The 16073-nt window shown below is 40.3% G+C and overlaps 1 protein-coding gene across 3 annotated transcripts in view; it reads right to left on the bottom strand.

The window, feature by feature from the left end:
• The window catches only part of LOC118174326, a 153214-nt gene that overhangs the window by 78588 nt on the left and 58553 nt on the right, over positions 1-16073 (bottom strand). For 2 of the 3 annotated variants that reach the window (XR_004754616.1, XR_004754617.1), the window contains one exon: positions 13646-14981. The exons of the other annotated variant lie outside the window; for it this stretch is intronic. The gene's annotated coding sequence lies outside the window, so the exon portion shown is untranslated. Of the gene's footprint in view, positions 1-13645; positions 14982-16073 lie in introns of those variants that run through there. 3 annotated transcript variants of the gene reach the window in all.

Here is a 16073-nt window from a genome sequence, read left to right as displayed (position 1 = left end):
AGTTTTCCTTTACTCAGGAGCCTGCAACTGTACTGTAAGAAACTGCAAATCAAGATAGTTCCCTGGTATTTGTTTGGAAAGCATATGTTATCATGTGAAGTGGAACTACTTATGACATTTTCAGAAAGCTATGAATAATCATACATCATTAAAGCTGTTGATTGAAACCCTGCTTCGCCATGGCATTTTTGAGCCATGGCATAAGTAAATGCAAAGTCTCCCTAGCAAAAATAAAAAACACCTACAACTCGGTATTATATCCCAAACCCTTCTGTCTGCCTTATCCTAGATTTAAAATAAAGGGAAGAAGGAGTTACTGGCAAAACCAATAGCAAACTCCCATTGATCTCAGCAGGATCAGGTTTACTCCAGTTGCAGTAATTTCCTATGCAATAAAGAATATATGTTGCATTTGGAAGGGAGCTTTAGACTCCTTCCTATCATATGTGGAAGCTTTCAGTAGCTCTGTTCTTTGCATTAAAGAGATGCTTTATTTCACTGCATTCGCAATATCAGTCTACTGTTGAAAAAAAAACAGTAGTTTTCTGTAATGTACATGCTGTGAATAGATCCATTTGTTTATAGAAATTGTTAAGACCCAGGAGCATGAGAAATTGAAAGAATAAGATATAGCTAGCACTGAGCATAGGATAGCTGGTATAGCAGAATATGGAGCAAGTTCTCCTCATACCCCATGTAGTGGGAGTTAATAGATTTGTCACCTCTGCAGGCAATGATTTCATGAACTCAGTACATCTAAGAAGTGGGCTACCATTTCAAATTGCCCAGGAAGCAGTCCTCAGGAACACCACAGTCTTGCTCATTTCCAAGCTTGCCTACTCTGAACAGGAAACCAGTTATCTAGGAAGAGGCAGCCATTTCCAAGCTGTTTTTTTTAGTGACCAACAGGAATGAAACCAAGTATGCTACACAGAATTGTTTTTTAAGCAGAATTGTTTTGTATCCTGCATGCTGGGCAGCAGTATTTTAAGAACATTTATTCCTGTAAACCTAAACAGACTTAAAGAATTATTACCAGAGATGCTGTGTGCATAGCTAGCATTTCAGCCTCATGCAATGACTGCTGCTTCCTCTAACCCTTCCTCCTGCTAGCCTCTTTCCTTCAATGTCCCATGCAGAAGCACAACGGGGATAGTGTTGGTACAGTAATCAATGAAAAACATGATCCAAATTCCAGTGGAAAGGTTATTTTCATATGGGAGCTACTATAGGAAAGGTCTCCCCCCTTGCCTGCAAAGCCTCTACCCTCTGCTGTAAACCTAGGGCCAACACCCAAAACTCTGCAGCGTACATAGAGAGCACCACCTGCCAGGGACTTCCTTCCCCACCCCACTGTAATATTTATCTGAACATGTAGATTGTGCAAGACAACAAGCACATCACTAAGGACATGATTTTTGCCACATTTCAAAGGGCTACACTAGACCTACATAGCAGGAAAATTCAATTTTGAGCTTTAAACATTGTTTCTCACTAGCCTTTCTGCCCAACCTCCACAGTAAAGTTTGTTATAAGAACTAAAAAAAAAAAAGCTTCAAGCTGATAAATATTTGCCAAAAATCATAAATAACTGAAAATGGGGTTCACATTACTTGAAGATAACTGTTTCCCACTGTTGCCATTTTCCTCTTTGACCAATTTATTATATTAGAGCAATTAATGTATTCTAAGACATCCCTCAAAACATTTCTCAGTATCATGCATTTACCCATCTGACTGTGGAGACATGACTGCCCCAAAACAGGCACTGCTATTAAGTAACAGCCTTTCCATTTCTATTGTATGAAGCTATTCCAAACCTGACTCATCCTCCAGCTTCAGTTATTTTTGAAAGCAAAAGTTACAGGTCTGTCAGGTTCCCGTCTCTAAGTAGGTACGGGATATGACAATAACTTGAGATGGAAAAAATGAGATGCACAGTAGAATAAATCCTCACTGCTTTCTACATGCCGTTCATTTTGAACCCAACCCCAAACCCACTGCATTCATTGTGTTCATTACATTGGATGAAGCCATTATTCATGAGAAATACTTCTGCTTCCAAGCATAATCTGAATAAACATATTACAGCTACATCTCACGAGTAGTGAGTAGGCAAAAAACAATTTACAAGCTGAATTTTATTTACAAGATTTAAGCAGAAAATCCCTAGGAACAATCCCTTGGCTGGAATCAGGGTCACCTCACAGATCACAGGGGCAGAAAGAAGGCTAGATCAGCAGTGAATTCAATTTCACTGCATGGTTTAGCCAGCTCTCAGTATATATTAATTGGGCAGAAGTTGAGTTTGCTTTAAGTTTGTGATTATTTTATCTATCTGCAAGAAGACAGCTTTTGAACAGAGCAATATGAGCTTTAAAAGCATACCTTTCTCCTTCCACAATTCCCTCCCCCAGAACACACTAAAGATCACACCCAGAACTATTTGGACACCTGGAAGCAGAAGAGCAATAGGAAGAGCCATAACCCCACATAAACATCCATGTTTATACAAAGCAGCATCCATCTGTGCTGTGTTCAAGGAACTGCTGCAGTGTCCTCCACCCAAATTCAGCCTGCCTTTGCACCTGCCAACATGAGGATGGGAGGCAGCAAGTGATTAGCGCTCAGCACTGGCAGCAAACCACCAGACTGGCTGGCCCAGCCATGCCCAAAATGACTGATAATTGCCTTGTACAAATGCATATGAATTCCACAGAAATGTTGGCCACGATGCCAAGGAGATGTAGGATGCATGGCTGCCCAGGAGCCATCAGCTGGAGCCTCACACATTAATGCTCTCCTTTCTTTGAGCACTTCATGGTGTTGTTCTCTACTGGCAATTGCTTTTTAGAGCTGCTGGCTTCTGTGTTGTTTTTTAGCATATTCATTAAAAACTTGGACTAAAGCGATTGCCTTTCTGCCAAGTAGATCTGGTGTGAAGGTAGTGTCACTGGTGGAGGTATTTATGTTGAAAATCAGCCTTCCAAGCTTACATTGTTCATACCACCTCAGGTATCAAACAGCCCACAGAATACAAATGAAACTCTTTCCATTTATCTTAGTTGTGACCTCAGTTTAAAAGCCAGCGGTGGATCTGAGGCTTTGGGGTTTGTTTACTGGCTGGCAGAAGTTTTTGATGCTCATTTCATCCCTAGAAAATAGTCTGATAAAATGGTCAAATATGCATCTCCCTTACAAATACTACTTCCAGAAAGCAGTGTGAATACTTGGGTTACTTTAATTTTTAAAGTGGGCAATTTTGTTTGTCACAAGATGCAGCATAATATTTAATGCTGTAAAATAGCAACCCCAAGACAAATGTTACTATCAACTACACCTTTTGCAAGTTCAGCCTAGTCATTCTAGGAACAGAGGCAAAACTTGTTAGCAATTACTGTGCCAGAATTAAAACTATTAATGATATGATTGTATACTCTAGATGTCCAGTTGGAAGCGGTAGAAATAAATCAGATAAAACAGCAAGTGGATTTTATAAGTCAAAGATTTCTTAACAGAAGAGTTGAAATTAATATTAAAGTGAAAGCTGCAGCACTTTCCAAAAAAGCAGTTAGTGGTCAACAGTAGTACCTGCTTTTGCACTTGGCTTCTGTAGGTCAGACAAATTCACAGAGAGAAAGTCTGTTAAAATTATGAAGTTATATGAGTTTAAAAGTCAGAACTGAACTCACACCAAGTCTGAAAAAACATCTAAACCTGCTTCAAGTTCAGCAAAATTGCATTTGATTCACTTGCACTGAAATATCGCCTTTGACTCAAATCTTGTGGTAGAGATGGTCACAAGTTTTAAGCCTCAAGAGTTTTTTCTTGGTGTCATTCTTTTTAAACACTGATATTCTGCTTTGTAATACTTCTTCCCCCAAATCCTGCAAGCCAGAATATTCTTAACTACAGAGTCAGTCTGAGAAATGCACTTCTCAAAGAATGAGCCTCTATTAAAATTCCTTGCAACTGCATCATAGTATGTGGCAGCATTAGTAATAGTCACTAAACATGTCCAAAAAACTTCTGACAAATCTAGGGTTTTGGCCAGGGAAAATATTTATGAAAAAGTATGCAACTTTATTTTAGAGGAGCTTTCCTTAGAGATCCAACTTATTCTGATTGCTTTTGGTTTTCAAAAACAAGAAGTTGACATTTTCTGCAGGAAGTACAACATTTTCTGATTAGCTCTAATAGCCACCTTTGGGAGATGCTGCAATTTATCTCAGCATTTGAAGTAGCTGAGTGTCATTAATTGCTATTCACTAGGGTATTAAAGGCACTTGGTACCTTGTAAAGATGGGAACTAGAAATCAGACTGCAGGCCAGCATTGAACAAAACACTTCAGCACACAACTGAAGGCTGAGCTGAGCACATGCCTCCTGCGCTTTGTTGACCTGGAGTTGTGCATTATAAACCTCAACAGATCTTGCAGACCAAGTGCCAGTTTGAGCATTGATTGCAAAATATGGATCTTATAGATCAATATAGAATTCTTCTAGTTTCAAAGTTAAGTGTCTTACTCAAATATCTCTAGATTTCTTCCCTGCATCACTTCAGTTTCTTCACATTCCTCACAACTACTGCCTCCAAACTCAATACATCTCAGAGTGGTATCAAAAGACAGTTTTCTTACCGTGATAAACTAGATCTTGATAATGCCAAAGCTACAGTAATATGTAATTCTTGTCAAAAGAGTCACTTATTTCATTTCCCATCCTCAGAGATGTGCTCTCTAAGTTGGTTTCTGATGGAAACAAATGAAGGCAATGATTTGTCTTGAATAATAAAGCACCTGCAGCTGCATACAGCATTTAGAGTGATGACTTATCATTAGCAGAAATGCTTACATATTCCGAACATCCCACATGCCTAGCAGGTAGGACACCAGGGTCTGTGTCAATTACTTCAGTTTCTCTTCATATTCCAATAACAAAAACAAAGACTCAGCACATACATCACCTACCCAGGAGTCTGGATTCACTTTAAGTAGTGACCTTTGAATGAGCCTCCTCTGCCCTGAAAGCATCAATAGGAAAGATTTTCTTAGATTGAAATCATGTAAAATCTATAGCGCAGAACTTCCTTCTGGGCCTTGCAGGCACTGAGCATGGTGGGAGCCTGGTCTGTGGCTGGGCAGTTGTAAACACAAAATAACTTCAGGGAGGCTTTTAATAGCAGTTGTACAGGCAGATATTCACCAAGGTGTCAAAGCTTTGGAGACCAACTGCCAGGTTTGTCTGTCTTTGTTCTTACCCATCACAAAAAGGGGAGACCTATGCACATTTTCTGTGCAGAGCTGAGCTTGAAACAGCAGTGATGCTGGGGAACTGGACATGGGGCTGTGCCAGACAGCTAATATGGGAATTGGAAGCAGCTTTTGTAGTGCAGTCATACAGCAAGCAACTCCATTCAAAATAGATTAACTCATTATGGAAAACATGAAAATAAATTGCACAGAAATGAGTGAGGGAGTTTCAAGGGAGTTAACACTAAAATATTGTGAAGTTCCTGCTTGACTAGAAAGGACAAGTTTGTAGCCATACAATTTACAGTTTAGAAAGTTCAAATAATTACACAAGTCACTGAAGTATTTGTTAAGGAAACATAAGATCCCTTCACAATAGCTTTAGTTTTTTGTCAAATTCATGAAAACAGGCAGGTGAATCAGCTGCTCACCACCACGATTTGAATCTTTATCTATTACAAAAGTTTCCATGCAGTCAGTATTTCTCATGGTTGTGTCTGAGTCAGCATTTTATCTCCAGCTTTACACTCACAAGTTACAGCTCCAGTATAAAGTTAATATTAGATCAATTACAATTAACAAGATCAATAAAAGTTGTAAAATGCATTCTTGCTACTCTTAATATAGCCATGCTGCCTTCACATGGCCTTAGTTCACAGCTAAACACAGCCATATTAAAGACAATTCAGGGCATCAGGGCAAGCACAGTCTGCCAACACCTGATTGAGTCCCTTCTCCATCTGATATCCTGGTTTTGCCTAAGAGTGATAGAAAGCACAAAAGCTATAATGCCAGTTTTCACTTCCTTCCACGTAGTTGCATGCAGCCATGCTATGGTCTTCATATTCTGCTGACATGATTCAGCAACACAGCCAGAAGGAATTGTACTTGCTATAATCTTCAGCACAACAGTAGCTACCTCACTGCCTACTCCTTCGGTAGGGACAGCTTCACCACACCACACAGGGTGTGCGCTTGCTCCAGACTTAGCTCAAGAGGTTTGCTGCATTGAGGACAGATTCCACCTGGCAGATGAGGCACCACCAGGAAACCCATGGTTTGAGCAGCAAAGCAGCAGCCAGCACCCAGTTCCCAGAGGACAGCACACCAGGCAGCCTGTGAACACCTGCCAGCACAGCCTGGAGGCAGCAGCTTCAGAGCTTTTCATTTAACTGTACCCTCTGGCTCACCTGGGTGCATGGAGGCTGACTGTAAGGCACTGGCAGTGAAAGGAGAGGCAGCAGCTCTAGTGCCAAGCAGAGAGATGATTAGAGGCACTCTGAGTTGCTATTTCTCCAGGCATCCTACATGCCTTTTGCTTGTCCCGTTTCTCACTGGATTTCAGCTTGGACACCTCTACCTTTTGCTTTCCTCCTTCCCATGAAGGATTCCTCCCAATTCCTCTGCTCCCAGTCTGTCTTCCCCAAAGCCCCTTCCTCCGGAAGGGATACTCAGACATTAGAGGACATCTTATTGCCTTCTGAGTCCAACAAACCTGTCTCCACCCATCTGAGGCATACTGAAGTTTGCTCCTCAAGTCAGGGTTTGCTGCATGCCATAGACTATGCATCATCCTAGCCCACAACTGCTCTCTCCCAGAAGGCCCAAGGAATGAAGGCAGGCAACCTCGCCTCCTCTTTAGCAGGACGAGGCTGTGCTGTGGAGAAGAGGAGCAGCTTTAGATAAACACAACCAGTTCTCCCAGACAGCTCAGGCAGAATGCACCAGTACCACCAGACCAGGGAACAACCACCTGCAGGTAGCAAGGCAGCAGGCTCCCTCACTAAAAGGCTGATTTTAGCCATTAGATTGCTTGGCTGTATGGGCCCTTTCAGCCAGGGCACAGGAAAAGAGTTGGGAATTTATGTTTTTTTGTTCAATAGCCTGGCAGATTACTGATGGCCCTATCCTGCTCCCTCATCCTTCCCCTGCCGGGGCAAGGCAAGGGCTCTGGAGGTACCTGTTGGCCCCACAGCCCCTATCTGGTGGGCACTTCAGCCTTCAGATGTACCATGAGGGCTCCTCAGCAGAGGCCAGCAATGCTGCTCACTTCTATCATTGTCTTCCTGGCCAAACAGTGGTCAAGTGGCAAAAGGGCTGTCAGAGCACCCTGCCCTGGTTGATACAAGCCATGGCCTCTGACCTTTCTGTTCCTACAGAGACAGAGAAGGTTGGAGAGTGGGGACAGTCTCCTGGAAAGGGGTGAGGGTCTGTGCAGGACCAGCACTTCTCCAGGATGCTTTATTGAAGCCAGGCTCAGTGGTGGGAAAGGAATGAGGGCCAACTCTCTTGGCCCACATCCAGGAGTTGAGGAAATGGCTCCTCTCTGCTGCACAGTGATGACAGTGCTTGGAAACAGCCACACAAGTCACATACTGAATTAAGTGAGAGAAACCTGTTTACAATAACACCAACAAGTGACAGAAGAAACCCTCCTTCCTGTATTCCCCTCTGAAGAAACATAGAAAAGTGCTTAAGTCACCTAATGTGTGTCCCAGAACCAAATCAACATCAAATCCATTCCTAGCAGATGTTTGCCTAACAGCCTTCACAAAGTTCTTAGGACAGAGGTATCTTACCCTGCTGGTGAGGCTATGCATGGAAGTTGAGATTTTAGGTAACTGCATGTGAGCTGCCACAGCAAATTTTTCAAGCCCATGCACAGAGCTATTATAATATTCCAATATTATTGGCCTTTACTTTTGCTGTGGATTGCTGAACTAATATGGAATTGATTGAATTTGTGCTGCCAGAGGAAAAGCTGGAAGTCCGTAACACTACAAGCAGACTGTTTGCAAGAACAGAACTGCTACAGGGTAAAAAATATAAAACCCTGAAGAAATGCTTCAGAGTGAACAAGCTCTGCTAAGCCTCCCAGAAGTGCTGTGGGAACATCTGCCCTTCATTGTAAGGAACCCCGCAGTGGCTTGAAGCTAGGGGGATACATATCATACATACCTACTCTGCATTGAAATAATTGTTTCAGAAGCTTTACTCATGCTAGCAAGGGTTTTCTGCTTTACCAAAAGTACCATATTACCTGAGCTTTCTTATACAACCAGAGCTTTCTACACAGTTTCAGATTCCAGTTTGGGTTTGTTTCCATGCAATTTCACATCCTTGCCACCCTACAGCAGCAGAGTGTAAATGGCTTGGCTGAAGCATACCATCCACAATGCATTTCTCATTTTCCTCCCAGAAGCCACCACCAGCCTGTACACTGAGGGAAGTTAAACAAACCTCACAGGGTTCACACAGTTTCCATGACCCCTCTAAGGCCTTTGCTCTTGCATTAAAGTTCTCCCAACATTTTCCATGCTCTGAGTTGTGCAAGCACACGGGCAGCACCTGGCTGCCATGCTGACCCATCCCTGGACAGAGTTCAGTGCACCAAGTAACCGACCTTACACACCAGGAATGGCTCTGTCCTTGCTCCCAGCCACTGCAACAGACCTCAGCTTGTGTTCAGCTTATCCAGAAAAAGTGTATGGTTCAAAGTATTGCCACAGAGACATGAATGCTTACATCTCTTCAGTCCTTAGCCAAGGTCTTCAGATGGATATTACATCTAATGGGGAGTCACGAGATAAGCACCCTAGGGTTATCTGTTAAAACTGATTTTTCTGAGTCAATGTAATAAAAATTGCAAGGGGAGAGAACAGTCCCTTATATCCCACTGCAGCTGTGATATGGAAGGGCAGATTCCTATTCCTTAAACACAACAGTCAGCAAGGGGGCAGGAGTTCAGGATACACCAGAAGACAAAGTTAAGAAAATACAGTTCAAGGGCCACACTTACAAAGTTCTGAATGGGTTCTAGTAGCCTACAAAATCCATGATAATTCATCCATTCACCCTAAGAAGTAATCAGCATTCCTGTTTGATTGATCCCAAGGGAAGACTGAACAAGCTCTAAATTATCCATAGTACTCAAACATCCACACACATCCAAGTGCTAGCCCCTCCTGTGCTAGTGCTCACCCTTGAGTTAAGAACAGTGTAAATTAGGATTAGGAGCTGAGCAGCAAATCAGGATAGAGATTAAGATGCTTTTTTTTTTTAAAAAAAAAAAAACTACTTAATCTTCAATGTTTTCATTATCAAGTCTCTCACACACTAGGCTTTAGATTTGCCCTCATGTACAGATTTAAACGTAGCTGTGACCAGGCCTTTTTATTTCTGACAGTTTCCCCACACATGTGAATATTTTGAAAATTAGCTTAAAATAAAATGAATAACATTTGAATTGCTCATCTATTATTGTGATAGTCTATGTAAGCAGAAATAGCTCAAGGCAGCATGTAGAACAGGGTGTAGAGCAAACCAGCTTTCTTAAAACAAGCAAATTAATTTCAAATCAGAACCGTATTTTTGTATTTATTTCATTATCTTGCCATTAATATCTTCACTTATTTTTTCTTTAGAAGGACATTCAATTTCTTGAAGTGGTTCTACAGGAACCTCTTTAAATCTTAATTTCTCTGAATGTACCAGCCAATTTCAGGACTAAATAATGATTACAACTGTCATTCATTCAAAAAAGCAATTTAATTCTGATCAGGACCCACTGCTCCACTTTGAATTTAAATTAAGATTGGCCAAAATTTTTGCATGTGGTTACATCTAAAAAATATCTTGCTGCCCACAAGAGACATGAACTCTTTCCATACCAAATATTCATATTAGATGGTTTGTACTTGAGACACAAATCTTCTTAAAATGGATTGTAGCATTCACGTCCTGGAAACACAAAGAATAGAGGCTAATGGATTAACACACAGTGCCACAATGATCTTCACCTTGTCCCTGGTAGAACAGGCTTCCCACAATCCTCCTTCATTTATTCAACTTCTTACAAATGAGGATGCTTTAGATGAAAAGAATGCAACAAAATCAAAGTGGCCAAGGATCCTAAAGATGCTTCTTCTCAGGTGTACAGTGTGACATAGGTAGTAATGTATTTGATTTTGTCTACTCCGCGAAGTCCAAAACTATTTTATGTTACAATATCTGCATTTAAGAAAATCTACATCTGAAAATGTGTTGCCAATATTTACATTAGACACATTTTAATGAAAGTGCATGACAGAAAAGCCTCTATCCATAAAAGGCCTCACATAATATTAAACATCTGAGGTTAGGTGAATCAAGTTTCATTCTTCCCAGCTGCAGTGATTTTTCACAAAAGTGATAGCCTTTATGTATTTTTCGAAACAGAGAATACATTGAGTGCTTGAATGTATTTTGAAGCTCCTGTGATAAAACTATGAATTAGATATTTGCACATGAAAAATTCTGTAGAGGAACTCTCCTACTTATGCCAGTGATTCTGCTAGCTTGAGCAGAGTGACCAGTGGATAGAGGACCAGATATTGCACTGATTTCCTTTTTACTACCTCAGTAGTCATCAGTCAAGCATAATCAACTATAGCTATTAACTATGTTTAGATATCACAGAAGTGATAAAACAACCCAGCATTTCAGCAACAGGTAACTAGATTCATTGGTAAGGGAACTCACTTTGGGCCAATACACCTGATTTCATTGCACATGACCTTCAGCATCACAGCTTCTGTAAAACTGATATTTCAACCTCTTTTCTGCTAGAACATAATTATAGCATTGTAAGAGACCTGTAAGTATCAGAGGTCAGTTACTGCAATGCAACATGAACCATGCTAATGTCACCTGTGATCCAAAGTTAGCTACTTCCAAGGTGAGAGGCTCTGTGTCTCTCAGACAGGACATCCCTCGGCCCACCTTCCTGCAAAGGGTGCTTTTTCTACAGTCTAACTTGAAGTCCTCCATGTTCCAGTCACTTGTAACACTTCCAGGTTTATTCACTGCAGACACAAACAAGTACCAGTCTTCCTCCTTAAGAACGTTATTCACTCAGAGGTTTCTCCTCATTGTCTCTAGACAAAACTTGTTTCTATCTTTCCTTGGAGGAAATGTTTTCCAAATCCTCCAATATACTCATTGCTCTGCAATGGATCTCCCCAGGGGACCAGAAACACAACACTAACCATTCCCTTAAGCTAGAGCCTCTCGTGTGCTGGCTGTTGATACAAAGAAGTTTAGCTTTGTGGAAAGTTACCCAGGTCAGCCAGTCCTGAAACAGAACTGCTCCTTTTCCTGAAAATGGTACCAAAAGCACCTGATTACTACCATTGTGGATTGTTAAAACGAAACAGGAGGAAAACTCAACTCAAACAGAAGATTAAAATAAGGAGCTTTACAATGAATGCAATACTGTTAACTGAGGTTTTCACTCCAAACCTGCTATACGTAACTGCAACAGCTTTCTGCAAAGATCCCTGTAGCCCCCTACAGAAGTCTAGCTTTTCCATCATCTTTGCTAGTTTGGTATCTGTTCTACACCATAAATTTCCAGCTTCCTTCTTGAGCAATTCCAGATGTCCTTGTGCAGAAAACCCTTCGTTTACCTCCAGAAGTTCTTGCTGAAGAGCATCCAGTAGCTCTCCATGAAGTAGCAAACTTTCCTCCCTAGATTTAACCTGACCCCAAAATACAGCCACAACAGCTTCCACCAGCAGCCATCCTTTGTTGTATAGCCACACCCTTTGTAATCCTTAAGGAACTGGAATCCAATGAATCAGTTTTCTCTAGGACATCTGCACTCAGATGTTTATAATCCAGTGGGACAATCTGGGAAAAAGATGTGCCCGTGTCATGAGACATGAAATGTGTTGAGCTATTTCAACACAACTGATGCAAGTTCTGCCCAACAGGTCAAAGCCTCAAACTTTCAGAGAGAGCCGAGTCTTTTCATACTGGTGAAATAGCCTTATTCTGGAGGGGTCTGTACTGTCCTATCATAGTTCTAGAATGATCAGTTATGAGACTTGCATAAGAACACTGCCTAAATTCAGGAAGTGAATTGCTGAAGTGTAAATTGTGCTTGGGTAGAAGTCAGATAGCTCCACTACAGTGGCTGCTCAAACCATACCTGTGAAGAACCATGGGTCTTTGTCACACAAGCAGATCTTGAAGGTATGAAAGAAGTAAGGGAGTGCTTAATATCACACTCCAAAAAAAAAAAAAATCCAAACCAGCCCTGATATATGTACTTGTATGGATAACACTAAAACAGCTGTTATCTTAATCCAGGTTGGACTGCAATGTTACATGGAGGTAGTGTGAATGTGGCTATTTGGTTGTATGGCTGGCACTGGGTCCAGAGGATGCCTTCCAAACAGCACATGTAAACCCTTTTCAGATAAAAGTTTGAGAGTACAGTGTGTTGTTGGCCTTTAATACAACTTAGTAAAATTTAACAGACATAGGTACCTAAGTGTACATCAAAAGAGATGAGTTAGAACTTTGACTTCAAATTTAGTATTGAGCATTGAAGATTTCTATTAGTGAGTCCCTGCCTAAGAAAGCTGCACCTCTAGAAGTGAACATTAAAGCATGTGACTTCAGTTCAGCTCTGAACCTAATTCTACTTCTACCAGATTTTTGCCCCGCAGACAGACTGAAAGATTTAGGTCAACTTTAAAGAAAAATGGAGATTTTGATCACAGTTTACTGCAGAAACTTTAGACTATTCACAACACATTGCCATTGCTTCCCCTTGTAACACAAGTATTGAATATTGGGGCAAAGCAGTACCTTTACTGTAAAGGGATTCAAACAAAGCATCTGATTTATTCAGCCCAGCAAATAGAAAGTTACAGTAGTCCATTTTCAAAGTATTAAGAGCAATGAAGAACTGTTTGAAGATCAGAGCACTACAAAGGAACAGAGCCTTCCAGTGCCTTGCCTGGGAGGAGAAGCACAGAATTTAACTACAGAGCAAATGCGGCTTCAAAAGAAGCAAGTCCATAAAGTCCCCTTGACTTTTCTAGAGAGGAGGAATTCATTTAATTACATCAAAAGGAGCCAGAGCTTCCACCCCACTTCCCTTGCCAGTAGTGACTTTTGAGAAGGAGCAGAAAGGAGGAAAAGAATTGGAGAAGGTGCACAGAAACAGTCCTGTAACTCCAGAAAGGGCAGACGGCTGGAATGGTAGTAAATAGATTCAATCCATTTTGTTTCTTCTATCCCATACTACTGTTGACATTAGTGCAGCTTAATCTCTGCACATCAGCAGCTCCTTTCACCCTCTATTTCAGTTTACTCATCCACACTACAGTGAATAGTACACTTTCCCCTCACTGACAAGTCCACAGATATTTTTGTGGTCATACAGGCAACTAGTGAAACACCACTGCACACAGATTGCAGCACATGTGTATTGAAACAGCTCCCATCGTAGTAGAAGGTTTTGCCAGTAGCTTTATTACATTGCTCATACCTTTCTACATAGATAATTTAAGATGCTACTATGTAAGTCAGCTGCATTGTTGCTTAAAAACAAGCATCATTTATAGGAGAAATATTATGGACCATCATCTTTTATTTTTGAGATTTAATTTCAGTTGAAAACATTTGTGTGCAGCACATGATAAAGAATCCCAGTACAAAATGGAGATTTAATAATTCAGAGCTGTTCCACATGGCTACCCATTCAATACATATAATTCATTACCAAAACCCAAACCTGTTTGCTTATTGTCATGTACCAGCTACAGGTCAGATTTAAAGCAGTATTTAAATGGTCACTAGAAGCATTTAAAAAAGCATCTTTAGAAATTTGGCTAGGCAAAGTCTAACTGATAGTCCACATCTAATCTAAAAGCCTAAGTCCATTCCAACAAGCACTTTTTCATTTAGCAGCTGGTCACAGCTATAAAGGTTGATGAAATACTAAAATAAAACAAAATCCTGTATAAATATTCTCCCTCCATTGAACTGGTATTGGATGAGCTATTAGTCCCATGATAGAGTTCACAGGGCACTTGCATTATTTAATGAATAGCCTTTGCTCTGTGTTCAAAGTTTGCTTCCCTTCACATTTTACAGTGCAGATTTATTCATGTCAAAATATGTATGTCCAGATATACATATACACATGAAGTTATAATTCATCACAATAGAGAAAAACATCTAGAACAAAAGCCCAGTAACATTCATCCTGAATTTCTGCTTCTATTAGCCACCATCACCTACACTGTAGCTGATAATATTTATCCAAGCTTGTATGTACCAGAACTGTTATCTTAAACATTACAAGAAGCAGACAAAGCTAAACTGCAACACAGCACCTAAACTGAAGCAAAAGGTCTGCTTCGATTTAAATTGAAATAGCCAGTCCACCTAAAATACATACCCAATTCTGAAGTACCATGAAAATACAATTCCTTCAAAAATGGTCAGTAGATAACTATGTAGAAGGTAGAGCCAGAAGAACAAGCCAAGGTTTTACTGAAATAAAGATTTGGAGAACTGGTGTAAATCAAAGAAGCGAGTTTTTGCCTATTTCAGTTCATCCGTAGAATTCATCAAGTGAAAAAATGCCCAAATTACTCCATGTTAGTGATTTGTGATAAAATAAAGATATTCCATACCAACAGCTCTTAACACACCTGCGTCACTATGGTGAAGTGAATTTAGATGCAGTGTCTGTTATTTTGGGGCATACTTGGGAACACAGCAGTCACCTGACAAAAAAAACATTTCCATCTATTGAAATAAACTTCCATCATCACACTTCTAAAATATCTGAAGAGCAGTGCAGGAGGCAGTGTTGTCTTCAGAGATGTAAAGCATCAGTACCAAACTCAGACTGACAACTGGCTGTATTTGTTCTTTGTTTGGAACAATCTGGTGGAAACAAAAGGAATTTAGAGCCTAGAATTGCTTTTGACTATTTTCCAAATAGAGCATGAAAGAAACAAAAGAAGAATCTGTTGGGAAAGATGTATCACTATCAGTTTTGAATCACAATTGTCTGTTTTAAACAATGTATTATTTCAGAATGGTGGTCAATGAAGAGAGCTCAATACTTTTTTTGTAGGTGCTCTGCTCAGTTTTTCATTCTGTACAATTCTTACTGTTTATGAGCAACTTTGTTTGATAAGATTATTAGAAAATTAGATATTTTTTTTTGTAAATTCTATATCAAATAGATTGATAATTGAGAAAATGGAAGCTTATTCTATAGTCCATGAGTATTTTAGCAGACTAGTAAAAATGCCACACATGATTCATGTCCTGCAGCTTAAAGTCAAAGGCTCAAGCTTAAGCCCTCATCCTGAGACCCTCATAGCAAGGTACATACGTTATTCCCTATCAACTCAGCAAAGATCCCTGTGCTCTGCCTGATATCTTGGAGTTAGTGTGCACAAAGCATGTCCCAGATTACTATAGAGCAAAAGATGACACTATAATGGCATTCAGAACTGGATTTTATAGTGATTAACCATTCCTTTCAGTTCTTATCACTGCCACTGGGAAACAGTTTTCCCTTTGTTAGGCATCCTGGACTGCCAACAGGAAGTGAATATTGGAGTTCTCTATACAACATTGAAGATTTTGGTCTTTCAGGAAGGCCTTTCCTTGCCTAGCAAGAAAACAGAAAGCAATATCATACAGGTTAATGTGATGATTTAAAGCAGAGACAGCAGCACCACTTCATTATCTGCAGCTTTGTAGTTCATGTGAACCTCTCAGGCCACATTAGTCATGATCACACATGGGGGGGGAAGATAAACTTTTTATTCTATTTAGCTAACTTAGATTTCAGACACCAGAGCCCACAGTGGTGAAAACATTTCCAAATAAAGACAAACATCTGAACTGCTGTGATCTTGTATCACTGAGGAGGTTTTTGCTTTTTAAGAGAAAACAATAACAGCACAGCCATTCTGAATCTTTGCAGTCACTTCTATGTAGGTAGCTATAAATTATAGTATA

The sequence above is a fragment of the Oxyura jamaicensis genome, chromosome 14 (assembly GCF_011077185.1).
Source record: "Oxyura jamaicensis isolate SHBP4307 breed ruddy duck chromosome 14, BPBGC_Ojam_1.0, whole genome shotgun sequence".
NCBI classification, from domain to species: Eukaryota; Metazoa; Chordata; class Aves; order Anseriformes; family Anatidae; genus Oxyura; species Oxyura jamaicensis.
Note: the sequence above shows the minus strand (reverse complement) of the source record. Positions and strands in the feature narration are given on the sequence as shown.